This window comes from Dromaius novaehollandiae, chromosome 9 (assembly GCF_036370855.1).
Source record: "Dromaius novaehollandiae isolate bDroNov1 chromosome 9, bDroNov1.hap1, whole genome shotgun sequence".
NCBI classification, from domain to species: Eukaryota; Metazoa; Chordata; class Aves; order Casuariiformes; family Dromaiidae; genus Dromaius; species Dromaius novaehollandiae.
In genome coordinates, this window is record NC_088106.1 from 15,386,156 (window position 1) to 15,414,086 (window position 27,931).

At 46.5% G+C, this 27,931-nt stretch overlaps 1 protein-coding gene across 3 annotated transcripts in view; it reads right to left on the reverse strand.

The window, feature by feature from the left end:
- Positions 1-27,931, reverse strand: part of MB21D2 (Mab-21 domain containing 2) — a 62,589-nt gene that overhangs the window by 9,014 nt on the left and 25,644 nt on the right. The window contains exons 1-2 of one of the 3 annotated variants that reach the window (XM_026093526.2): positions 25,786-25,948; positions 24,430-24,538 (exon numbers count right to left, since the gene is read on the reverse strand). The exons of the other annotated variants lie outside the window; for them this stretch is intronic. The gene's annotated coding sequence lies outside the window, so the exon portion shown is untranslated. Of the gene's footprint in view, positions 1-24,429; positions 24,539-25,785; positions 25,949-27,931 lie in introns of those variants that run through there. 3 annotated transcript variants of the gene reach the window in all.

Genomic DNA, 27,931 nt, shown 5'->3' on the forward strand with positions numbered 1-27,931 from the left:
TGCAGTGGAAGCATATTGCGGAAATGCTGCTGGGAGACAAACCAAACCCAGGCACTAGCTCTGCACTGTTCCTGGACTCCTACTTATACCCCAGTGTGTGCAGTAGCAAATGCCTTGCTCACGTCCCAACCTGTTGGGGAAGAGATGGTCCAAGTAAGTGCACAGCCCTGGCTTTCTTCCTTGCCCCCTGCATCACCCAGTCCCCCTGCACAGCCTGCAATGTTCCCTGTAAGCTGCTGGAACAACGCGTTACTGTAACAACCCCATTCCTGCAGACTTTCTGTGCTAGGAAAGGTTTGCAAGCTGGCTCAGAAAGCTAATGCAGTCAGGCTGTCTTCAACCTCTTAGGGCCACGCATGTATTTTATACTTCACCAGCAAAGAAGGCAAACAAGAGGCTGTTAAACCACCTTTGCCTGGGCTGCCAAAGACCTCTAGGGCATGATGATCCCCAGGGATGTGTAAACGGTGCCCATGAGCTTAGCCATAGGGTACACAGCCAGGGGCTTGCCCTTTCTTACTAGAAGAAAAGACCCCAGGTTAATGGGAAGTGGCTGGCTGCAGCCTGCAGGCAGCTCTGCAGTGGAGTTCAACAAGTAAAAGTGATGTTAGTGAGCTGTTATTCCTCATTACTGAGCTTTCTCTGCTCACCTCTTGACTTTGCCATCTAATCTGATTTCAGAAGCAGCACAGGGCTGTCTAACATCAGCTGTTAAAAACAGCTGCAGTACAGAATAAACATACCTGGTTCTTGCCTTTCATCCCCACACCAGAGTTTAGAAGAAGCCAGAGGGAGCCCCCTCCCACCCTGTGCACAGACACAGGCACGAGGGCTTTGGGTTCAGCCCAGGAACAGAGAGCATCCGTGACCGATTGGGAGAACTGGGGCACTCAGGTGCCTTACACACGTCAACACGTTCATATGGGTAGAAGAGAGAGAAGGGAGTGTTGGACAAAATTAGCAGCATCCTTTCCCCAGCTCTTCTCTTCATCTCACACACAGGAAAAAAACCTACAGAATTAAAATTGAGCATTTCTCCAGAGAAATTCAACACCTGAGCTGGTTTTCTCACTGATACCTTCTTGCCATTCCATCCCCCTCCTCCTTCTCACTTTGCAGGTAACCTAATCTCCACAAAACAAGAGGTTTGGAAGCTCATTTCCTCAATCAATAGCAATGATGTAGTGTTCTGGCACTAATCATTGGCTGACCTTGCATTTAAAGTGTGCCCTCTCCAAACCATTAGCTTATGCCCTGGCAGAAGACTCTGTTATTTGCAGCCACTGTCTTGCACAGACTTGGCTATTGCCTTAATCAACATTCTTTAGTAATCATATTGAAAGAAAAAAAAAAAGTGAACATCGAACTGCTGCTCTTGCACCCCCAGCACCTGAGAAGAAACACAGCTACATCCCCCTTGTGAAAGATATCAGCCTAAGCCCTCGCTGACATCCGTAGGTTTGTATGTTTAAACTCCTCTGCAAATCCAACTCTGAGGCCCCAAGGGCGAGTGAATTCCTGCAAAAGGAAACTCTCCAGAAGGATTCCAGGAAGCAGTCATGTCTCTGAGGAGACCAGAAATGCTGGGAATTGCTTTCGATTCAACAGATCTGCTTTGCCCTGACTTATTCGGCACTTCCAGCAAGCAGCAGCACAGAGCCCATGCAGGAAGCTTGCTCTGTGGAATTACATGCGCTGACTCCAGGCACATTTTTTTGGGATATGCAGAAATGTGTCACTGGGAAACTAGCCACGCTTTGTGGGGAAGCAGAGCTTGAGCCCAGGATCTCAGACAAGCTGAGCCCATGCAGGTTTGCAGCGAGCTGATACACCTGGTCTGGAAGGCAGGGGAAGTGCCCATTCATCTCAGCCGGATGCTCAAAAACACTATACTGGGTGCCTGCCGTCCCCATGCCAGCCAGCAGCCTAGGGAGCAGACACATAGAAGGGCCACAGCATCAGCTGAGAATCCCCACACACCCTGCTCTGCCTCCCTGCTTTCTACTGGTGAATCCATGCACAGGATGCAGCAGAGTTAGGGCTCTGGAGTTTTCCTCCCAGTTCTACCCAGTTTGATGGATAACCTTGGGCATGTCTTTCCTTAAGTTTCTCCTTGACACACTCCCGCTCTTCTGTATAAAATCCTTAGCCTCCTGTTAGCCCAAAAACTAAAGGAAGTTTGACCTACTGGATGCTCAGAAAGTGCTTTGAATTGCTCAGACAGCACTAAAAACACACATAAGATGTTAATAGCTGAGAACCAATTTGTAAGTTCATGATAAATTTCAGGGTCCTCTGCTTCAGCCAGGCAATTCTCACCCTTGGCTGCTGAAAGAAATACTTTGAAACCCCAGGCCAGTCAAGAAACAAAAAGCTTCTGTCATTTTTAGTAAAGACGCTAGATAGGCATTCTGCGGTTTCTTGACAATTCTGCTGCAAACAGCAAATCCTGCAGAAAAGGAACGTTGTTCTAAGGAAAGATCCCTGCAGAGGTCTCCCAGCGATGCCCGAGTGACGCCTGCTGAATTTCAGGGGCTTCTTTAAGACAGAGATGGGAGGCCGACTCTAGTGCAGCTGGGTTGCACTGATTCTTCTGTTTCCTTTGCTAATTGCAATTTATGAGTAGCACAGGTTTTTGTTACACAGAAGAACTGAAAGAGTCAGCTGTTTAGGAGAGTCTTTAGTTACAAAGCACATTTTGAGAGGATGGTTGGTGGAAGCACGCAGGGGGCGGGAGGGGAGTGGGGAGACTGAACCATGTGATACCAGTTTAGTCAAACATGGGAGGCGAGCAAAGGAAGCTGCTGTGTGCAGACTGATATGCCAGTGTCCTGCTGATTCTGCTCCTTTTAGAAATCTTGTGATACGGTGACAGAACAACACTGCAGGGGCACAGCACCCCCTCATAAAAGAAATTAGCTTCTTTTCCTAAAGCTTTCTTTAAAAACATTCTTAAAAATAGTGTCCCAGTTTTTTTCCAGTTCCCAAGTGCCCTCGTGGAAGCCACCCTGCTAGCTGAAATCCTGTAAGCCAATGCAGAAGGGTATTTCATGGGGCAGGAGAAAAAAAAAAAAAAATCAGACCCAAAGTGTGTGCCTGTGCAGCAAAAGGCACTGCTGTCACAATCATCCAAACCAGAAACCGTAGTAATGTTACCGCAATGATTTGGCTGACTAAAATACCCAGGTCTTAGAGATGATAGTACCATGGCTAGACTGCTTCTGGAGCTGAACAGCACACTCAGCTCAGAGGGGGCTCCAGCATCTTTGTGCAGCTCTGGGTAGTGCAAAGTCTAAGAGTCAGCCTCCAAACCGACGTCTGGTTTTCAGCCTGCCAGTCTGCTCCAGAGTTACATTAGCCAAACTGAGCTAAGAGTGTCTGAAAGCTGAAAGCCTAGCAAAGAATAAGGAGTGCAAGTGAAAGAGGTGTTTTAGGGTCCAAGGAACATGGTGGTGAGGTCTGAGAGCTGCTGACAAGCACAGCAATAGGAAGAAGGGGCAGAAAGGTACTAACAAGAACAGCTTGCTGCCACTCCCTGCTTAGCATTGTACACTGCTTGCATATTTTTAAGTGTACATAACACACACAAAATTCCCTTTGGAAATGGCACAAGATGGCCACATCTGCACCTGAAATCACAGACAGAAACTGTCCGGGGACACATTGCTTTATCAGTTCCACCCTCTGGGACAGAGAGCTCACCTTCGGTAAGACCTACGCAAGCCCTTCTTGGGTCTAGATGGGCCATTTCTGCTCCCACTTATCCTCATGAAGCATGGCTAAATATTCAGCAGGATCTTACACTGAGGGAGATTCACCAAGACTCCGCTCTTGGATCTGCTTACAAGGTAACAGCAGTGGGCACAAACTAGGTCAAGATTCTTGACTGCAAACATGCAGCTCCTTGCAGGAAAGGTCGTTTTGTCTCCTGTCTTCCCAGTCCCTTCGCTGTTACCGTGCTCTTTACAAGAGCATAAGAACAATCTCAGTTGAGTTAGATAACATGCCCATCTATCCTAGTATTTTGTCTCAATCATTTGTTGCTGGCTGCTGTCAAGGGGAGAGCAAAAGAACAAGGAAAGTAGAGAATAATAACCTTCCCTCTGCATCCTTCAAGCAGTTTCTGGCTTTGGGCTTTCCCAAACTAGAGGCAGTATTTGCAGTTTTGTCTTTAACAGCCCCCAATGGATTTTTCTTCTGGGAATGTCTTTCATTGCTTTCTAAATCATTTATACTTTTGGTATTGTCAACAGCTTACAACATTGTATTCCCCAAATTACATGTTTTGTCAAAAAGTTTTTCCTTTTGCTGGCTTGCTAGGGTACAGGACAGCAAGTGAAACTGAGAAACCCACCTAGCTGTGGCACCTTCCACAGACCACTCATGATTTTACAAGGCTTAGTCAGTCATCTTCCTTTCATGTTGAAGAGGATGCTTATTTAACCTCCATGTGTCTGACTGTCAGCATGTAGGTGGGCCCTAGTATTGCTATATCCTATGTGAAATGAGGTGGCCAGCACTGCATTCACAGCATTCAACTGTCACTTCTTTGAGGATGTCTTCAGAGGCATAACCTATACATCTTTGCAATCCACTGGGAAATGCCTTAGCAGCTCTGCTTGCTCGTTTAGGCCTGCTACACTGCTGGTTTGCTCAATGCGATCGAACACTCCCCCCCAGAATTTAATTTCACTTCACCCCCAAGAAGCCAACGCCAACCCCGCTACTTTATACAGGGCTTTGATGACACTGCAGGAGAACAGTGGAAGTAGGAAAGAGGAAGGCTTTGGGGACTGCAGAGGAGAAAAGAGAAGTCTGCGCTGAAAGTCCTCAGCCACCCTTGAGCTCTTACTCCAAACTTATTTCAAAGTCAGCGCCAGGTGCCTCTCGCAGCAGACACGTGGCAGCACTCCAGCGATGAGCAAAGCCATTCCCTTACGGCCCCGGGAACACATTCTCCTCATGCTTGCTCACAGAGCAGGCAGCTGGAGGGGCACATGTGCATGTTGGACAGAACTTGGCTCCAAGGTTGCAAAGGCACTTTGGGCTCCTCTGGAATGGCTTTCTGTTGTTAGTTACTGTCTGGTATTTGTTTGCCTGTCCTAAAAGGCCTAAGTTGCTACAATACTTTATGTTCGGGTGCCAGCAAGAGGGCTATGCCCAGAGGAATGCCACCACACCCTTGCATCCTGTAACTCACACTAGAGCCTCCATCATAAATGCACTTTGAGCTGTTCCTGTCAGGCCTCCTGCTTACAGTTATCTAACATACTGGGAATTCTCTCCCCAGCTGTTTAATCATTAGCTTGGTTTTTTGTTCCCATAGTATAGTTGTTTTAGACAGAGACAAGTCACAGTCAGAGCAAATCACAGCACTATCCTCTATGATTTGGACCTGGACAAATACTGCCCATCCTCCGTACCTGCCTCTACTGTAATACAGCTCTACCTCACTGCAGAGCGGCAAGAGGAGTTTTGTCCTTGATGCAAAAATTTTTCACTAAATCTTCTGGCAAAGCTAAAACGTAAATGTGGGGTCTACATGGCAACAAGCAGCCATAAGAGGGTGGCTAGAGAACCACAGCTGTAATTCTGTTCTTGGTAGTGTTCTTGATACTCCCTTGAAATCAGCTGAACTTGGCTTCTGGGGTCTATGAGAAGATCAGAACTGCACTGCCTCCAATCAATCACTTTCACTCTCTTCATCTTCCTATGGATAAATCTGCTTAGTTTTATAACACGGGACAAGTCAGAAGAAGGGGGAACAAAGGATGATTCCAGGAAATCAGCAAACCCTCCAAAGAGCTTTGCACACAGGTGAGTTCCCTTCTCTGAATGCAGAAGGAAAGCAGGTCTCCTCAGAGGCCTGTCTAAGGACTCTGGCGGAGATGACATCAAGTAAATCCTCTCTGCAGTCCCCAGAATTCCCAGTCACCTTCCATACACCCCCTTGGATCCTCTATCCAAACTCTGTGAGGAGCCAAGATAGATGGGCCCAGTAGCGCTGAGCTACCCAACACCAGAACCACAACATCAGTTTGGTTTGTCTTGGCAGATGAATATGGATTGGACTAGAAAGACGAGGCAGGGGATGTAGGTACTCGGTCAGAAAGTGCTAAAACTGAAAAGACTTAAACACTGCTACTGTGTCTGAGATGAGGGGGCTAAGAGCAAGCTACTCTGCAGTACTAACCAATTTCCCACCCACCACAGAGAACATTGCCAAAGCCATGTGGGGCCAGATCTATTAAAACACCCATATGAGATGTATTGTTAAGGCCCAACACACAGCAATCAGCTCTATGAAAAGTGCTAGTTAGCTTTGGCTTTCACACAGAATTCCTCTTTGTCCACATCGACAGAGGAAGAAGGCACAGGCCAAACTTTCTGCTAGAGGAAAGCAGAGCAGCTCCCCTGAAGCAAGAGGGAACACTTGGCAGAATTTAGAGGGGCATTCCTCCTCCCTTCCCATGGGAGACAGACAGAGGAAAACCTAAGCCCTCCAAACCTTCTTTCTGCCCACCTGCCCCAGCCTTATTTTACAGTGGTCATACTTGACAGCCCATGAAAGCCAGCAGAAGGAAGCAATGGGATGATCTATTTCTAACAGGGATTCTCAGCCCCTAAATTCTCAGATTTTATATGCAATTATGTGCAACTGAGCGCTGTCATCTGTTAAAGAGCACAGCAGGAAGTGCTGGGCAGATTCCATCTCCAGCAAGAGCCAAGCCCACAGCCCCAGCAGCCATCAAGGATCTCTTATCCCCACAGCAATAGCAGTGGCCAGGAAGCAGAGGAGCTGGGACAATTAGAGCAAAAAGGAGAGGGTTAAATAACCGCTGCTACAGCACAGGAGCAGAACCTGGGCCGCCTTGCATGAAAGCGTGCAGCAAAGTGCCACTGTCACTCTGGCACTGGGACTCCAAAAGGTGCAATGCTTTGATCTCGAGAGAGCAGCAGAAGGTCAGGAGTCACTTAGCCAGGTGGTCCAGGTACTGCCACTCTGCCTTTCTTCCCACACCAGCAGTGAATTGGCTGGTGAAAGGAGAGGCAGGTGGAGCTGTTGCAGGGTCTGGCAGTGCTCACAGCTAGCTGCGAGCCCTTGCAGAGAGACGAGGGCTGTGCTTTTGGAGGAGCTATCAGGAACAGGGCTGGAAATGCTAATGCCAGCTCAGGCATGATGCCCTCGCGGCTCTTCGCACAGGACTCACACTCCATTCTGTCCGCTCTGTTCACTCAGCAAAATTCCAGGAGACCAGCCCCACATCTCTTGTAAAGCCTTTCTGTGCTCACCTCATATGAAACAGAGCCTCACACACACATTTAGAGCAGGTCTGGTGATCTCTCAGCTCACTAGGATAGGTATATTGGGAGATGAAGGAGAGAAGAGAAGGCAAAATTGCTGATCAGACATAAAATTCACAAAATATGTTCCAGGAAGACATTCTCTCCAATAGTCTAGTCCCAAAGTCCTTTCACATATAAAAATCTAGCAGAAAGAGTGTGAACAAAAGCAAGATTTTCACACACAAAGGTCATTCTTCAGATCTCATCTCCTGTCAGGTCCTCTTCATCCAGGTGACTCTGAAAAGCTCAGGGGAACAGGATCCCATTCACCAAAACTCTGAATTTTAAGAGGCAGTATCCCCAACCCAAGCATTCATGAGTATAGCACAGACCTCAAAGTCATAGCGGTATCTTCAAGCTTCATATTCTTTGGGCATTTTGCAATGGGGACAGGGGAAAGTGGGCTAACTTTCAAAATTCAAACCCAAGAATGTAGTAATTTCACTTAGTTCACTTAGGTTCCCCCTGAAAATGTGAGGGTTAGAAATACTCTATTTATACTCCACTTTATTTAACAGAGAACCTCACATGACTCAAGGAATAAGCCTCAAGGAAAAACATCATATTCTGGTAGATTTTATCCCAGCAAGGCTGTTGCACTTAAAGTTCCTCTGAAAAATTAAACCACCTTCTTTATTGTCTTACACAGTGGATAACCTTGAATTTTAATCCTACAGATTCTCTAATATATCTGTAACAGTGATAAAATGCATGCTATAAAGCTTTGTTCACAAGTGCTGATAAAGAAGATAAGCTTACAAGAGGCAGGTTATGTGAAGAATGCAGATCTTTCCCATGAAGTCAGCAATTAGAAATCTTGCTGAATTTCAGACCTGTATTTTATAGATGCTGCTGTGAAAACACTGTAAAATTCCTGCACGGATGTTCAGTTGCCGCAGGGCTTCCCACCCTTTGCATGAAAACACTTCCCAGCACAACAGGAATGGATATTGTCTGAACACAGTCCTGCTTTAGAGAAGGCAACAATTAATACTATCCTCACTGGTTTCCCACTGACAGCTGGACCCACTGTGATTAATGGACAAACAAAGAAGATTACAGGCCTCCTAAATTTGCTAACATAGTCAATAGAATTAATTGCACAAGCCGAAAGCAGGAGCATGGGGGTGTGAGCTGGCCCTTTAACAAGGGTGTTCATCCCTGAAGTGAGACAAAGCTGATGTACAGCTCATGCCCAGAAGGCATATGAGCACAGTCCTACTGACTTGTTCCTGGCTGCACTTGGGGAAAGGCCTGGCAGAGGCAGAGAGAGAGAAATAGTGCTTTTTAGCTGAAGCAACAAAACACAAGACGTGTACTGAGCTGCACTGTCTTTCTGGCTGGAAAAGATGGTGCCATGACAGGCAACACCATTCTTGCTACCTCCCAGCTGTGCTCTGTGAGCAGAGCCCTGAAGTGCCTCACCCCAGACTGGCAGATGGAAAGCCTTGAGAAAGTGCCGGGGCTGCAGAACATGGCATTACAGGCCAAATCGGTCCAGATGCAGGAGAGAAAAGTAAATCTGCAAAGCTAAGGTCTTGCCTGACAAAGAATAAGCAAGGGGTTTTCTTCCTTGTTGTTCACATCCCAGGGTTTTCTAGAGCACTCTCATCTAGACACCTTCAAACCTCAGTAATGTCATCTTGCTCTTCACACCCCTGTGAACCAGGACAGAAAGTAAGCAAAGACTATCCTACAGAGCTCTGGGTTTGAGGGATAAGCACCATTTTACCCCTTCCCACAAAGGTGGCTTATGAAATCATGATGCTACTAATACATCACTCTGTTTTTCCAAGCTTTAAGCATCCCGCTTTGCTGCTGGTTCTTTAGATCATAACATTGAGCTTCAAATCCTATTTCAAAGTTTAATGCCAGTTACCCAGCCACTAACATATGACGACAGGAAACATTTCCCCCTTGCTATCGGCACGGTTCATTCTCCTTCCATGTCTGATATCCCACAGGAGTTGTGGAAAACACCAGCAAAACTGGGACATGCAATCACTGCTTCTGTCAGCAGATGGCACAAATGCATCAGCATGTCGGGGCTGCAGAGAACAGCAGGCCTATGGGATTTGTGAGTGGAGAGAAAAAGAACCATTGGAAAACAAAAGGCAATACAGTTTTCACACTGCAGTACGGGTGAGGGAAGAGAATAACATGCAGGTTTACACACACCTTTCCCTGCCACCTACTAGCGTTTAAGGTGAACAGAAAACCAGCTCTGACACAATTACTGCCATTAAAGAGAGGAGAGAGACCTACAGTGCCAGGCTATCCTTTATCAAACCAGATTTGAGACATAATTTTCTTCTAATGCAAGTCATAAGTCCTCTTACTAATTGTACACAGTGCAGAAGGTGGGAGCAAAATGCAAGTTTAAGAGGTGACAAGCCGGAAGACAGACACCAAACCTGTCTACGTATACTATTTAACGCCAGATTGCCAGCCTGTGATGACTGAAGGGAAGGGTCCAAACCATCTGTACAGGGCTCCTTTTGTGTCATTTCTCTTTATTTATACCACTTTACATAGCAGCATAACTGAGCAGGCAACGTGCATCTTGGCTTGAAAACAGAGCAGTTGATGTTTACAACAGCACTGTAAAAAATTTATTGCTCGTGCATTTTGATACATTATGAAAAGAAAGCAATGCCCCTGAATAAATAATTGCAGGTAGATTTAGTTCAAAATTTAGATTTGCTATTTCTTCATTAAAAAACAAGCAAGCTCACAGCAAGCACACACCTGCACAGATGCAGAGGAACAGTTCACATGATAATGAAAGCAGGTACTTCAGTTTAAATGAGACAGACCCCTTGGGTCATTCAGACTAAATACTGCAAATGTAAAAATGTAAAACCGATACTTAACTACTTGGTGTGCCTTATTTATTTTCATCCTCAGAGCAGAGTGAATACAGCAAAAGTAAACCAGATGCATTCAAAATGAAATGCAGAGGGTGTCAACTAAGAATGCACAGATATCTATATTTGAGGAGCAGCAGTGGGATTTTGTAGTTGTTCCAGTGCAATAAATGGATGGACTACCCAGAGATGGGGGAGGGGGGAGGGAGCATTAAGAAAAAACAACAGTGTTTTTGTAAAGCAGAATTTACATGTCTTAATCGAGTCTATAAAGCATCTGAACTAAACAATTAAAAATGGATTTAAAAAATAACACATTTGGGAGCCAAAACGAGCTTCCTAGTCAAAGAAATTTTACTACTGTTTTGTCAGCGTGATTCCAGAGAGATTCAAGATACAGACACTCTGCTGTGAGCAATGTGCTATGGAACTGTCAAGGAGCTTGCAGCATGACTTCACCGGTAGTACTGAGACCCAGCAAACTGTCTGCATGTCAGCTCAGTTCAGGATAAGCAAAGGAACAGCGGTCATTGGGTGCACTCGTGCAGCCTTGGATGTGCCTGCCATTACAGAGACAGTTGTGAACATCTGACAATGCACAACACATCTGGGATGAGGGTGTGCCACTAGAACAAAACCAGAGCATCTTTTCAGCTGACAGGAATAGCAAATCTAGCTACCACAAGCAACGTGTTAGTAAAGCTGCTGCGACACGTGCTATAGCACCATGCTCAGCAACAGCAAATCAACTCTCAGAGGATCCTGGGCATCTCCTACAAACACTTCTGAAGCTGCATTTCAGTAGCTATTGCTACACCCACAAGTTAGGTTTAAGCTAGAAGAAACACTGGTGGATGGCATGAACACATATCTCTTGTTGTTAGCAGACCTACCCTAAAACCCAGAAACGCTGCTCAGAGGGCTCTCAGGGGAGATATTGCTGAGATACCTCACTTGCTGTCTCAAGAGGAACATAACCAGAAGCAGCCCATACACTGAGCCCATTTCAGGGTCCTGAACTGGTTTCCTCCAGCTAGAGGAACATAACTGCTGCGTAGCACTCCACATGGCATTGATTCACTGGTGCTCTAAGGCAGGACACAGGTTCGGCCCCCCATCCCTGTCAGGAATCTGGAACACAGGGAGGTGGATGGATAACCCTGAATCTCCATACCCATTTTCCATTCCCCTGCAGTTAAAAGGAGAGGGGCACCGTGCAGGGCACCTCAGCTCAGCCCCAGCAGTCAGACTTCATGAGGAGCAGATCACTTGTTGCAAGAGGGCTACATGGAGGAGGCAGCTTACAGACCACAGGTGAGAGCCCACTCATTCTGGAGAGGCCAGGGTAGCAGGAACGTTAAAGATCCCTGAGAACAGGGCACATCTGCCAAATAGCAGAGGAATCAGCAGAAGTGAATTAAGTGGTACAGAAAACAGAGCCCTCACATAGCCACAAAAGCTGCAGACTCTGTGGGGAGCAACGCTGAATCCAGTGGCGTGGTCTGGGTTTGGCAGTGGTCTGGGTTTGAAGCAGAACTGTGGCAGTTCAGAAGATACACAGGGGTATCCTTCCTTCCCTGACTCTGTTCTTCAGTTTCCCACAGGTAAACTGAGCTGGGCACAAAGCAAAGAGAAGCCAGACACTCTGGGATTGAGTCATGCTTTGAAAGCCCAGACTATTTCAGCTCACAGGCCTGACACCAGAGTTTGTGTAACAGAAGAAACAGATGTAGAAACAAGTGAAGCAAAGATTGCTTAAGGCAGGGAGGAAATGCAGGAGTCAGGCTTCAGGGGAGCCTGTGCTGCTGAAGAGCAATGACTGGATCATATGCATGAGGATTGCTGTGAGGTGGCTGGTTCTTGCCTGCTTGAGACGCTCAGCATATGAGTGGCCTCAGATTCAGAAAACCTCCAAACCACTGCTGCATTCCCCAAATAAACGGCTTAAGCAAGAGCAGCCTCTCACTTACTTCCACTTTTTGCTCCACCGTGGCTGAATCCACGGCCATCATGCAAGCCCGCTGACCCTATCCTGCAAGCCACAGCACTGTTCCTGCTTTTTCCAACATGCAGCTGGCTAGATCAAAGGAAGCTCTGCCAACCCTTGTGTTCAAAACCCTTAACAGGAGCTCAAGTACAGACCTGGCCCACCGAAACATGCTGGCACTCCTCGCTGCCTTTGACCCTGGGCTACGAGCTGCCAGACTGCATTTCTACACTTCACTTCTCAGATAAAAAAAAATAAAAGGGGGGGGGGGGAATTCTCACAGCATCATCTACTGACTCCAGAAGCTGGAGCTCCAATAAGAGCATAAAATATAACATCACTTTTGATTAAAAACAGAAATAAAAAAAATGAAATTATGAGCTGAAAGCATTGCAAGGCACCTAAGTGGTACTTTTCTCCCAGCAGTGAAGAGTGACAGGGGCACGCCACAACTGCTAGAGACTCGCACCAGCTCAGGTATAAAGCACCTTGGCCCCTGACCACTCGGGGCAGAGCTGGTGTGTGACGGTGGGCAGCAAGCCCCTCTGCCGCAGTGACTGCAGCAAGGCACGCCAGCAGCCTCTTGGATAACAGAGGGAGATGTTTTTACCTCCTCTCTGTTGCTGCAAATGCTGGCCTCCACACCACTCCCATCTGCCCTGCGGTCACTCGTGCACACCCCGCTAGGCCACATGCACAGGTGATCCAGGCGTGGGCTGGCACAGGGTGCCCCACACCGCGCCATGCATCCAGGCTCTCCCTGTTGTATCATCCTTTAAAAGCCGTTAGGTTGAAAGGAAAAGAAAGAGAATCAATAGATATAGGAGTTGCAATCTCTTGTGAGTATCTTAAGGGTCTGGCTTCAGCTCTTTTCAGCAAATTAGCACGGGGCTCTTACACGCTTACTCTGCGAGGTGAATGCGGGACCACCGCCAGCTCCATGACTCACACAGACACAAGGAAGCAAACATAAAACAAGCCGCCTGCTTGCTCTTTCCCAGGGTTTATTCACACCCTTTGTAACTCTGTGAGCTGCCTGCTCCAGTGCATCCTGAGGTGCAGATTGAGAACAAGCTGGGCTGGGACCAGCCTCAGACAGCTTTCGTACAGAATTGCTGGCTGAGCTTGGAGCCAGATCTCAAACTTCCCAGTTAACACAGAGAAGAGAAAGGAGAACTGGCTGCGATTTTATAATGGTAGTTAGCAACAACCCCTGTCAGTTGAGCAGTAATCACAGTTATGTTTTGTTTCAAACCATTTTGGGCTATGACACAGAGGAAGAACTATTCTCATCCATTACCTCCATGTACCAAGTTAACAGGAACATAGAGACCTGTGCCTCCCGAAGCCTCCTAAGCCTGAGCCGCTGAGATATGTTTACATTGTGTTCAGGTCCTAGCACTAAGAGAAGAAGTGCTGCAGGTGCTTGAGAAGTTTTCTGTACTCAGCATTTGGCCATGTTGCTAGTTCTCACTAGTCTTCTGTCTTTTTGCTAAAGACCACAGTTTCTGGAATTGTGAAACTGTGCAAGTCTCAAATTTATGAAAAAAATGAGAAATTTCTATCCATCACAGCTGTAAATAACCAGAATTACCCTGAAGAAGATAAGGCTAAGAAAGCTTTAAAGAGCTGAAGAAAACAGAACAGAAATAAAAATACACCAAAAGTTTTTATTTTTAGAACCCAGCTCATGGCTTCTGAGTACTTGAGGTTCAGCAAACCAGCTCACTGCTCTTCGCTGTGAGGTTCCCCTTGGGATGGCTGGCATCACCTCTCCCTGTAGATTTACTTGGTAAAAACACAGTAAAGTAAAACTCACTGGGCCTTATACAGGGAGGTGGAGAAGTGGCACTGCACTAGGAAAGGGATGGAGATATCCCATGTATGGTTCCCCATGCCAGTGGTGTCCTGGGAAACCATACTAAAAAGGATCTCTCTGCAACCCTACGGATGGCCAGAGAAGGGCAGGTGCCTCCCAGGACATGGAGCTCCCTCCTCTGAAAGGGAGCAATGCATCTTTTCCAACAGCTACTGGTCTCTGCCTTGGACAGACAGCCAAACACTCGTCCCCTGCTGTCATCTTCTAGGTGCCCACTTTTGCACAGGGAGCTCTTCCGGGTTTTCTAACATCTTTTCACACATCCCGCACCCAGTCAAACTCTCTGCAGTCTCAAAGCAAAACAGCAGCAAGGTACAATTCCTTGCAGGAGCTAGAAATGCCATGCATCGCAGGAGATAAAGTCTCTATTACAGGGATGATTGCCTGCTTGCAAAGCCCTGCAGCATGGCACAAGTTGGGTGTCTCTGCCAGGAATGGCAGCAAGTGACTTCCAGGGGCCTGGAGAGCCCTCACTTGTTCCCCAGCTTCACTCCTGGGCTCCTCGCTTGCTTCCCTGCTCGGATGAAGCAGATCAGCCCCACCAAGCTACCTAGCTTGTTACACAGAGCATTATGGAAGCAGGACTCAGTGCAGACTTATCTGATTTGGTGCAAACTGGGACAGAAATGGAAGTTGAGCTCAGCTGTTGTGCTAAGGCTGCACACACCAGTGTTTCTAAATGCCAGCTCCAGCAGCATGCCACCTCCCCTTCCAGCTGCCGTCACAGGGTTTACAAACCCATCCCATGCTGAACAATCTCCTGCCCAGGGTGCTGCGCACCTGCAGGCTCCCCCACCTTCCGGTGAGTGTCCAAGAACGCCCCATGGGACTTTGACTGAAGGTGGAGAAGGGATGACACTATCTTCACCCGGCTCTCGGGGCCGGCAGACTGTGGGTGATATCCACAGCATAGCAGCAGAAAGCCCTTGTAATGCTGCGCTCTAACACCAACAGCTGCAGCCTTCATTGCTGCTGGAGGATTATCCTCCTCTGACCCCCTCAGGCTCCTCTCCTTGATCTGGCCACCCCACTCCACAGGCTGGCACAACGCCATGCTCCCAGCCTCCACTCTCTGTGACTCCATCCAGCCAAGCCCTGGCCTTTTTCAGTACTCAGCAGACTTACTGGGGCACTATCACTCAATCTCAGAGACCGGAGTCTCTGCTCTTCTATCCTTCAGACCCTCACACAAAAGGCTACCACCCAGGGAAGCAGAGACGGTGACAGTACCAGTGTTTTGAACACGACGCCCCTTGCGAGCACTCATTTTTCCTTCCAGTTGTCTAGGTGCATGCAGGGAGCCAAGAGTCTCACTACCTCTCTATTTCTGGATGCAGGCAGATCCTCCTCTGCCTTTGCTATTGAAGATGTCTGAAACAGCAGACGTCTGAAACAGCAGACTGGCCAGCTCCCGTCATTTAGTTACCTTCCAGACTCTGTTTGGCTTCCATCAAATGATAACCTGCCAGGGTTACTTAGTTGTCAAGAAGACCTCTTTCAAACAACAGTTTGGTAGAAACCATCTTACTATCCAGGGTAGCACATCTCCAAGGTGGAGCACTCAGGTTAACTGCATGCTACCTCTGCTTCAGTTGAAATACAGGCTAGGCGAGAGAGAAAGACAAAATGGATTTGGCAGCTTAACTGAGCCATGGAGAGTTCATAATTCCTCATATATACCGGATGTTTTGGAGATGATGCACAGGACACCAGATAGGCTGGTGCTCCTCCTAATAGCCTTGGCTCAGCCTCCCCCTTACTTTCTCACACTGATTTCATAATCCAAATTCAACCTAAAATGCAAAGAAACAGATCTTGGCCTTTCACTGACAAGGACTGTGACTTCTCTGGGAACAGTCTTGCCTTGCCTACTTCGTGTGGCAATATTTAACCTAGAAACAGAACAAACCAGAAGCACCTACAAAGAGAGAGCACAGGAATAGAGAGGTGGGTAGGGATCAGTGCTCAAGGTATGGATGGCAGGCACTTCCTAATGAAAGATGTAGCCAAAGGGTGTGCAAAGAGTTTCATTATATTCATGCAATTCTCTAGCTCCTGCTGCATACTTCCTTCCAATCATAGCAACGCACAGATCTCTAGGGCAATAAATCTGCTTCTTCATTTGCCTCTGCCTTCAGCAATATCCACATCTATTTTCTCTGTATTTCTGCCTTCAGAGCCTGGGTAAACTACTTGCACTACAAATAAAGCTACCTCACAGCAGCATTACTAGCTACTGAAAACTCCATAACTAGTAAAAAAGCAGCCAGAAAACAGCTGTCAGAAACAAAGAGTAAACATGGGCAATCAGGAAGGGTTACCCCACACATAACCTTCAAATCAGCTAGAAATGAAGCAGTTGCCAGAAAGCAAGACATTTGCAAAACCAACAGGAGTCAGCTGATCTACTTTTAATTGCCTGAAATGACAGCTCCTGACAGCACAGAGCTACTCTCTCATCTCTTGAGAGTAGTTTCAAAGGTAGGAGCCATTTCCTGGCATGAGGAAAAACTGAGCTGGGAATTCAGGACATTATAAGGCACACAAGGGAGTGGGAGCCATTTTCAAGTCCGCAAACAGTCACTACACCACACAGCTTTATTTGCAGCAGCCTCTCCCATTCACGACATGTAAAAATAGCAACTGGTGACACATGAAAATCAGAGGTAGTGGGCCCATGCCCGAGAGATTTAAAGGGAATGATGATCTGACGTTAAGGCTTCAAGCAGTGATTTAAGGCTCTGTGAGCAATTCTTTGCTTTACACTAGCCATACACAAGGGGGGCAGTACCAAAGTTTATAGCTGCATCCTCAAGACTGAGCAAGACTGAAAAATCACTGGCTATAAATGAAGAACAAAACAGCAAAAAACTCAGAACATGTAGTTGTGAATCTCATTCTCTTACCAACTTTCTGCTCAGTCTCTCTCCCACCATCACAAGGACCTAACTAAGTCTTGCATGCCTTTTGTCTGGTTGCTGCAATCCAGCGCCAGTTTTTTTAATGGCAAAGTCAGCTCTGAAGAAGTTCGTACTAAAGCAGCGGAAAGAACTAGCAGGTAAATTGGTAAATCCTTTTTACTAGTTAAAGTCATTGAAATTCAAAGGATCAATCTGATCCCTGTAGGGTCAAATCAAACAGTACAAGAAATTTAAAGTCACTGAGAGTAGTCAACAATTGCTTTTTTTAAGAAGAAAGACTGTTCACTATACCTTCACACTTTTCTCCTGGGAACATGAATTTAGGACTTCTGCCAAATTATTTAAACCATACAAAACTTATCACATTAAGAGCCAGTGTATACCTTCAGCACTGTGGTGAAAACATGGTGACCCCCCTGATCCCAGTGACATGTACTTGTCCTGGGAAAACAGGTTCACAGCCCGGCCCTAAAAGACCAGCCTTGCCATTGATGGGCTGAAGCACATTCCACTGGAGGCACCAGAAGAATTAATGCTATGTTGCAGGAGAAGGTAACCCTAGTGTGGAGAAAACAACACCAGGAATGTGACCTCAGTGAAATGGAGGGTCTTAGAAATAATCTGGAACCAAAAGGTAAAATTTGTTCTCTTCTGCATTAAACAAGTATCAAACAAATCCATAGAGCAATAGAAAGACAGAAATCCGTTATGACAAGGATAAAAGATTCTGAAGTCTGACTTCCCTTTGAGTTGAAACAAAGGCCATAAAACCTCAGAAATCATTCATGAGAGGAAGAATCTAAAAATATTTCAGATTGACTAAAGCTGGATACAGTAACATCTAATAAAAATATGCAAAATGTTTTTAAAAAACGTTATGTGCTCTGTTCCAGAATAGAAATGTCAAAATCTGTTATTTTTCCCTTACAATGGAAAGCTGAGACAAAGCAGTCTTGTGAGTTACTCCCTTCAGATGGAATACGGTCAAAGGTTTTTGCAACATCTCTACTTAACAGGTGTGTAAAACAGCTCCACTCTTGGCCTTTGCCATCTAAAACAGGATGCTCCCTTACTGAAAGGCCAAGCTGTTGGCCATGAGTAGCATGGGCAAGCTTTTTTCCTCTTGTAAACCATCTGAGGATACACAGATAGCTCCCTCTTTCCTCATTTTGACACAAGAGAGAGATAGTGCCCGTGCAGACAGAGAGGAGTGGGATCCTGTCCAGCACTACTGGAAGCCCACAGCCTGGCTTGGCTGCCCCAGCGCAGATGGGATAAAGGCGAACAAGCTGGAGCCCAGCCTGGAGCACTCTGCCAAAGCCGTTTGCCGGGGGAAATCCCAAAAGAGTATGGCTTGGATCCAGGGATGTGGGGAGACAGAATTAAAGAAGTCCATCAAAAGTTGACCAAGTTTCTATGCAGTGTCCTGGGGACTGATGTGAAGTAGCTATGGGTCTTTCTGTGAAACATATGAGGATAAGGCAGGGACCTCCTTTGGAGAAACCGAGGGATGCAAAGCACAACTATGTTTGTGAGTGTGTCTCATGCTCAGCACAAACCATTCCTCACTCTTGCGCTGGAATAACCACACAAACCACTTTCTCCACCTGAACAAACAGAAGGTCATGGTCTTGCCCACCTATGCAACATTCAGCACGGGTGGGCAGCACCAGCATGGGGATTTATGCAAGACTGGTGCTGAGACAGTCACCAGCCAGCTGGTTCACGATGGCAAAGGCAGTTGTATTGTCCACACAGCAGGAAAGGACCTCGGCAACCCAAGACACTTCTAATACTCAAAAGCACAACAAAAAGAGGGAATTTGGTAACCATGGCTGACACCAGGGCCTGAGCTTCTCTGCTCAGAAAAACCGTGAAGATACTCAGAAAGACATGGGACAGGATGACCAGCCAAAACCACTTAGCATAATCCAAACAGAAGGAAGAAATCTTTTAGCCATTATTGGGGTGCTGAACTTCAGCTGCAGATGAAGGCTGCAAACTTTGACAGTAGGGGAAAAAACAGCTTCAGGGCTTCCAGCAGGCCAGTCCCAAAGTACAGTTAGGTGTATTTAACAAACAAACAAAACACTAACACCAGCCTCTTATCTCATCAGCCTCAACTAGGGATTTTCAGCTCTTTTTACTATTTGTGGTTTCCCCCCAAAAAAGATTCCAGCAGAGGCACTAACTCTTCTCCTGAATTTGTAACCTCATTAAGTTTCTCTCAGTCACCTTCGACAGGTCCTATACTCTTTTTTCTTAAGAAGAAAGTTAATGGAGTTGGACTGAATGAGCAAAACAACAGTCAGCAAAGCATCAGCATGTTCTCAAGGCTAAGAATCGAGAGGCGAGATGAAGAGCTGAAAAGCATGTGTCGAACACTCCCCAGCACTCACTTATGTGAGATACCTCTAGTCCTTCTTTACAAGGCCAGTTATCTGTGCTCACGTATGTGTAGGCCCATACCAACTCCCTTCACAAGATAAAGAGTGAGTAGCACCTTGATCCCAACACAGCTCCACTGACATCTGAGAGATTTCTCTCAGAGTATGATACAACTCAGTGTGAGCAAGGGCACTGAATATAGCCTGTAGCAAGCCTGCAGCTCTCCTTCCCTGGATCAATTTATTAATTTCTCCTGTGCTGGTGATATAATAAGGAGGGGGGAGGGGATGGAGAGACAGAGACAAGGCTCTAGTGTGCAGTGAAATTAAATGCATAGCAGCAGCCATCATTAATGATGCATTATGGAGTAACAAAGGGAGCCTGGCTGATTGACAGTCCCTAACAAGTTGCATATAATAAACACTTTTCTCTAGACAGAACGCTCCTGATTACGGGATATGTTCCCCCTCATGTTACTGACAGATCCGTTGTGATAGACACACCCCACTTCAAAGGGGAGAGACACCCAAAACAAAAGGAGGATTGACTGGGAGACGCTTGACTGAAGGAGCTGCGAGGCCACCTTGCTGAGGTCTGCACAGAGCAAAATGCACAAGGCTGAGAAATTGTCCAGGAAAATAAATGGCTGCAAAGCAAATATGAAGATCAGGGCCAAATACTACCCAGCAATACCAAAATAAACCCTGAAAATGGCACCACAGTCACTCTGGATTTAGTTTCCTGAGAACAGTATCTGACCTGTATTTTTAAGAACTTCTCTAAATGGAGGAGTATTAGTGCAGCTCCTTGGTTCCTCACATCCTGCGTCAGCTCCTATGTATAGCACAGAAGCTGTCTAGGTTAGGACTGCTACAGGATAAGGGCAGCCCTGTACACCCACATGCCAAGAGCAGCATCCCCTATGGAGGACATAGGCTCCTTCCCTCCTCTCAGCACCAGCCTGGCTCAGGGACTGCAGAATCAGGTCTGCAACCTTGGCGCTTAACAAGGGACTGTCCCCATTGAACTGATTATGAATCCAGCCAGCTCACGTTGACGTTTCTGGGCCCCAGCATTTCAGTTGTCCTCAGCGGCCTGACTCTGTCTCTCCCCTGACAGCTCTTAGTCAATCCCAGTGATTTCCTTCCTGCATCCTGCTAGCAGTACTCTCCTACCCCTCCCATTCAACCCCAATGATTAGAGGCTGCATAGAGCTCACAAGGATCCCTGGACAACAGAGATGTTGTACAAGCTGCTGCTGGCTGGGTTCAAGCCACAGCCCCAAATTTACTGAAGACAGGCAGAGTCCAGCAACAGGGCAGCCTAAGCATAGGGCTATGGGGTCTTTGTAGGATAGTAAGGCCACTCAAGCTATACAGAACTGCTTCAGTTCAGACCTGATCTCAATGCTGTCCTGTGAATAGAAAGGATATCTCCAACAGGAGCAGGCTCATCTACCAGCTCCTACACCAATTCCCCAGTTGCTGGCAATCAGGCTACAGCTAAGCCTTGAGATTTCCCAGGGAGGGCAGAATTCCCCTAAATGGAGGGGCAACATCACTGTGGGTTTTTACACATCTTGAATCTTGCTCCTCAGGGCTGAGCCTAAAATGGAATGCGGTGTAAAGATAGGTCTTGGATGGCTTCACAGTAATGCTCCTGGCCCAGTGTCAGGTTTTTCAGGCTCAGGAGGAACAGGGTGAGCATTCTTACCCCTGGTGAGCTCATGCTCAAAAAGCCACCTACGCAAGCACCCCAATCAAGCCTATTTCCAGTTTCTGCTACAAGCCAGAGGTTAGGCTCTGTGGTATGCGATGAGGAAGTTTGCCGGTAGACATTAAAAAGAGGGGTGTAAACTCTGTGTTTCTCAGCGAGTGATTAAAAGGGAAAGGCAGGAAATCTGCAGCTCTGTAATTAATGCCAGAGAAGTCAGAGCAAAGGGTGACATCACTGCAACTAATTACAACTTGGGGAGGGGTAGGACTAATCATTGGCCTGACCCTGCGAACCATGTCTAACATGCTCCCATTGTGCTCCTGGCCAGATTTCCAGGAAGCACGTTTCCTATGCTCAGAGGCATGTCCCTGGCTCTGCTCATGCCAAGCCTGTGTGCGGCTAGACCCACACATATTTCATGTGGACGTTAAGGAGGGTGATGAGGAACGGGGCCTGGATCAGACCACAGGGCTTCCCACAAGTGTTGCAGCAGACCACCCACTCCCATGTGGCTCTTGCTGTCAGAGGGTCCTGCAAAGCACTGAGCATCGGCCAGGCCTGACCTCTTTCCCCATCCTTCTAGCCCGCTTGCTTTTAACTGCCCAAATCCCTTTTTTCCCCATCCTTTCCAGAGCTGGCATTACTCCAGTGGCCAGAAATAAGCAGACATCTGTGACTGAAGCACTTCTGTGCTCCCTGTGCCAAGACAATTCTCCCCAAGCTGTCAACATCGGTGCCCTGGAAGCTGCCATTTCTACATCCACACACAGGACGGATGAGAGGGCTGTGCAGCTCACTGACATTGCCGGGTAGATGGGTGTCACAAAGCAATACAACTCTGGCAGAAATTGCATAAGAAAGGTCTACTCTCATTTGCAACCAAGGCCTGGGAACATGCGATTTTCACATCTTGTGTTTTTCTGATGCCACCAGCACACAGGGATGAGCTTCATTTCAAGGGAGGAAAGACCCAAAGCTAGGTGCCCTTCTAAAAAACAATTGTTGTAGTGCTGCACGAGGTCACCAAGACTTCAGGGTACCAATTTTGAGGCAAGGGCTTCAGCTGCCCTATTCAGCTATTGCAATGGACACCTGGAAGCTGTTTCATCCTCTGACTAGCTGGCATTTGGCTTTCCCTCTATTATGCAAAAGGATACAACACATTTGTGCTCTGCAGAAATGCAATACCACAACAAAGAATCCCTCCAAAACAGGAACCAAAACAACCCGACTGGCATACTTCAACTTGTGCCCTCCACCGCCCCTTAGGGACATGCATCCACTTCGCCATGTGAAGGAAATGACTTGCAAAATGTTACAGAGAAACTGCACATCAGCAGCAGGAACTGTCAGTTCCAAAGAACTACACATAAGGTTAAAAGTTAGCCAGCTTTTACAAACAGAAAAACTATCTAGAGGAAAGGGACGGGGAAGTTGCAAGTTTTGCTTTTATTAAGAGCGTTATTCACGGAAAATGTGACGTGAGCATTTGCAGCCACTATGTTGGCACTGCATGAAAGCAACAGATTCAAAGCAGTAGCAGAGAAAGTGGCCAGTCTCTGACAAATTCTCCAAAATGAATCAAGTGCAACAAGTTAAACCTGCCAGTATAAAGAAAGAAAACCCACTATATAGGATTCAACATCATGTTTCGAGAGGAGAAGGAGGTGTTAGTAACACAGGACAATGATTTTTAAACTCCTTTCTAAAATCTCTATGTATAATCAGCACTTCATAAACCTGTCAAAAATATTTGAATCTTATACCGAAACATTACCAGAGACTCCACATTATCTATAAGTCAGTGCTAACCTCTGGATAGCGTTTAGATATGCCTCAATAATGCTACCAAGATTAAAAACAGGATGGAAATCTACAGAATAACTTCAAAGTAAGATATCAGTCAATTTACACAGAAAACCACAGTTACAGACCTGCAATGCCTAATTCTTTGTCTGCAAAGGTTCATTACAAATTCTTTTTAAAATATTTCTCACATTCTCCTGCCCTTTCCTTATCCTAGTTTTCAAAAAGACTGTAGGAACCTCCTGGATTAAGGGGGAACTCACAGTTGAGTAGCATGCAATATTCAATCAGTCCTAAGGCTATTACAGCACAGAGCTCCCATGCAGAGATAAGCAATGGTTTAGAAAAATAGCTGAACAGTTCCAAACATTAAGATGATTTCACACCCAAATGGAAAATATGCAGGTTAATATTGCAATAGTCATTAGGGCATTCAGCATGCAGTCATGCTAAAATCCACCCAAGAACACGGCCACATTCCTTCACAGGATTAGAGGGCTGATCCAGAGACCACTGAAGTCAGTAAGATTCTTTCCATTAAGGGGGAACTGGACTGGACCATATAAAAGATTAACTCTGTGAGCCTTCACAAGACATCAAGGTGCAGAGTAGCAACACAGTCATCCACAGTCAATGCTGAGATACACAAGCATGCCAGCAATTTGTAACACAAACTGCGGTATGTGCTTATTTTCTTTCCAACCAGATGGGAAGAACTGATTACAGAATGGGGTCAGCAGTGAGGTTACATAGCTGGGCATTGCAAAAAAAATTAATACGAATAAATAAATGAACTGATGACTAACTAGGAAATAAGACCTATGCAAAACCAACGGCATTGTTTTTGCCTATACCAGGATTATGCACTCAGCCTTTATGCACGCAGCTTTTGACAACAGAGTCAGATTTTAATGGGATGTTTCCAGAAGGGAGTTTAGATGAAAAAAATAAGAATTCCTAAAGGTATGCAACATTTCTTCTTAAGGAAAGCTTTAAGTTGCAAATTTTTGTAGCACATGGACTAGCATTGTGATATCTCTGTACACACAGGCTCCCCAAAGCCACGAGAACATGGTAATGTAACCCAACGCATATGTATAACCTTAAAAATCAGACAAGTCATCTGCCTCACCTGCTGTTGGAGGAGAGCAGGCTGACCCAGGGTGTGTTTGAAACTCTCACCCAGAGCCCCACTGCGGGCAAGAAGGTGACATAGAGCAGAGCAAGTTCCACTGCCAAGAGTGAGGGTAGTGTAAAACTTAACATGGAAGCATTCATCTGCTTAAAATACTTTGAGATCCTTTGAGTCAAAGCACCAGAGAGAAAGGATCAGCAAGCCAAGGGGGAATGAGAAGGTATCAAGCTGCAAGTACAACAGTGGGCATGCAGAGAAGCCCACACAAGGTGAGGAAAGCAAAACGGCTGATCTGTCTGCACAACTGAACTGCTGTGCCATTTATTTTTAAACACCCTCACTGCTCATGATGCTTGCGTCTGCCTTTCCTCTCTCACCCATACCGGAGCAGCTGCCCTAGTTGCGCGAAAAGGGAACTTCTAAGCTACGGTGCTCATCAGAACGATGCTTCACGCACGCGGGCTCCGACTGGGACGTCTGTGTGACAGGTCCCTGTGAAAAAGGCAAAAATGACAGAGGGTGGGACAGAGATCATGACACAGCAATAGACAGTGTTCAGCAACACTAGAAAAACAATACCGGGTCAGCTCATCTACCACAGAGTGTCTGACAGTAACCAGGAATAGAAACTTCAGAGGAAAGTGCAAAAAGGCAGAGCAGGCCTACAGCAACTCCTCCTCTGATACACCCTCCCCGGCTTCTGGCAATGAGCAGCTTAGAAGTTTCTGCATGTGGACTATGAAATATTAAACAGCTACTGACAGACAAATCCTCCATGAATTTGCACAAATCTTTTAAAATCTGTTTGTATTCTGGCCTTCACGTGTCATGGGGTAATTAGCTCCACACCGTAATTATGGGTTGTGGGAAAAAAAGTACTTCCTCCTGCTTGCTTTTCACCAGCCACCTGGTAAGTTTATTGGTGCCTGTAATTCTTCTGTAGTATGGAAGACAGCCAGAAGTCATACTATAATCACCTTTTTCACACCACTCACTAGCGTTCCTGTCAGGGGACAAAGGAGGTTAGCACAAAGAGGAGACTCATCTTAAAAGAGGGCAGCAAATGCCATGGGTCAGGAGTTCATTATTTTACGCTGCTTCTTTTCTTGAGCATTATCTCAACAGTTCGGGCCTCCCTACTGCTGCTTTAGAAGGAAGACTGAGATTATATTCACGTCCAGTCTTGGCGATCAAAAAGAAATCTTCTCTACCAGCCAGTGACAGGTCTTGGCAGAGTGCTTCTGTAAGTGGTATCAGTATCATCAATCCAGACAAATCCCATTGCGTAATGGAGAATGGGGCAAAGAGAGGAAGGCACCAGGGCACACACATCCCTTCTAGCTCACTGGCTAATCAAACCCTGCTCTAGGGGAAAGAACTGACAAACTTGGTCTGTCTAGTTTGTGCACTGCTAAATTAAAGCTGATATTTGGGAGATTTGTAAGAAGAGCTGTAATAGAAGCATGCTGTCAGGACAAAAAGGAAGATATGGGGATTTGCTAGCAAAGGAAAGTTCGTCTGTCCATGCCACTGTGCAGATAGTGATGCATCTGTCAGATTAGCGCCACTGCCCACTCCAGAGCAGAAGCAATGGCCTGCTGAATCCACTGTCCTGCCCCCAGAACCAGCTGGCTGTGGTTGCTTCAGGAAAGGATGCAAGACCTGAGGTATCTTCTAATTGTACTCCCTTGAGCCATCAGAAAAGGCTTCTTCCTCATGGCTTGCAGGGTGGCACTCACCAGAGCCTGCCTCCGTCCTGGATCCCAGGCAGCCCTGTAGCAGCACTGAACGTCAGCATCGTCCAAAGCAGGGCCCGATGGCACCGCATTTATCTGCGCGGCAGCTGGGGCCCTCTCTTTGTGGAAGATGGCAGCGATCCCTGTCCCTGAGGAACCAGCCGACAAGGCAGCCTTGGGTCTCACTAGGTATCTGTGTGCAAGCTCCAGTCCACTGCTACGTTTGTGCTGTGGGCTGCCCCAGCCAGCCCTGGAGCAGGGGCCGGGCCTCTGAAAAGCAGCCAGCTGTGAAAAGTCACACCTCTCCTGCGAGCGTTGCTGGCCGGAGGAGGGTAGGAGCCCATCCAGGCTGAGGGCTTGAGTATTGGTCTTGTTTTAAAGATCTATATGTGAGCAAGAATAAATTCCTGTTCTCCCTCCAAGCTGCTTCAAAAGTGAGCCTGTTCCCTTGTATTCCCAAGGGCCGATTCTACTACCTATTGAAGAAAAATCTGTGGACAATAATCTGAGCCCTCATAGGATTTTCAAAGCGCTTTTTTTTTCTTTGTTGAAGCAGAACCACAGATTTAAAGTCCCTTTCTCAGGGCAATGCCTTCCCTCCCTGGCTCCTGACAGAGTCTTTTCACACAGTAGCACTTTCATATGATAGCTCAGGCTCAGCAAAGGGAAGCAACTCCAGAAACAACTCTAGACTAAATGCCACTTTGAAATTAAAAATAACCCATCCTCTGCACAGAGCTAGCCAAGTACCAAGCAGGCTGAGATGTCCCTCTGCCCATCACACACAGGCTGGTGTGAGCAGCAAAGCGCACACCAGAGAGCACACAGAGCAATACCCACTGGTGTCACATCCCTGCCTTTAGCCAGTGGTGCCACGGCAGGACCAGGCAGCGGCTCCCAGGATGCTACTGTAGCCCTGTGTTTGCTCTTCCTAGCAGCACCACAGGGCTCTGCAACAACCTCCACCTGAAAAAGGCAGGGGGAAGAGAGAGCAACGGTGCACAGAGATTTCATTTCCATAAAGCCAGTGCCACTGTGTGTTACTAGAAGCAATTTTCCCATCCAGGACATTTCAGGCCCAAGGCTAGCACTTCCTTCAAGAAAGGACAGAGAAGAATATTTCACGGGTTTTGTTTCTGCAGTCTTTCAAGTGTCCTCTAAGTCCCCAGCACACAGTGGAGTCAATACTTACTACTGTTGCATACAAAACTACAGACTCAGAACTGACTAGGAATCAATGAAGAAAAGGAGAACAAGCCTGGCCCTTGTTCCAGAAGGAAGACCTCTCAGTGCAGGTTACATTCCTGGTGTTCCTGTCAATTTAGAAGACCCCACATGATCCGCTAACCAAATCTGTTGTGGCTCTTCTGCTGCCTCTAGGACAGAATATAGCATGCTGTGCATGTATGTTGTACAAGGTTTGCTCTGCTAGAAAAGATACTTTTGCGAAAAGAAATCAAATAATTTTTCAATGTATATTTAAACTTTACATTTAAAATTATTCAAATATTCAGGTCACCCTGCAGTGGAAAGACTTCTTTTTTCAATGAAGGTGCCTGGGCAACATTATAACCTTCACTAGGCAGTATTGTAACCTCCTCTAAATACAGTTCTAAGATCTGCTCCTCTCTAGTCCCCTGACAGTCAAATTGGCTGAGGTCTGCATTTTCTTGCTCATAATTATCATAAATAAGCAGTGTCTTTCAAGAAAGAGGAATTTAAAGTCAGTAACAGTGCCTGATGGTAACACATATGATCGAGCCTTTTCCAGACACCTTATTAAAGTCTATCAGCATGAATTCCTACTCACTGGGACAAGAGAACATCCCTTTTTATCTAAACTGAGCTCTTTGCCCTGCTCTATCTTCTGTCCCTGTTAGTCTCAATCAGCATAGAGAATGTGCTGCAATCTGCAATACTAACAGGTCTGCCACTCCCCTGTAACCATCTTAATGCATTTGCTGTAGAGGAACTTACCTTGACCTTCATTTCCTTCCTTCTTGTTTGTCTTTGCCTATAGCTTTGCACTAAAACTAAGCAAACATAATGCTAGAGTAGCCATCTGCATAATCAGATCACCTTGTGGTGCTATCACGTACTTAAAGACACAACTCCGTCACCAACACGGTTCCCTTGCAGCATCATTCTC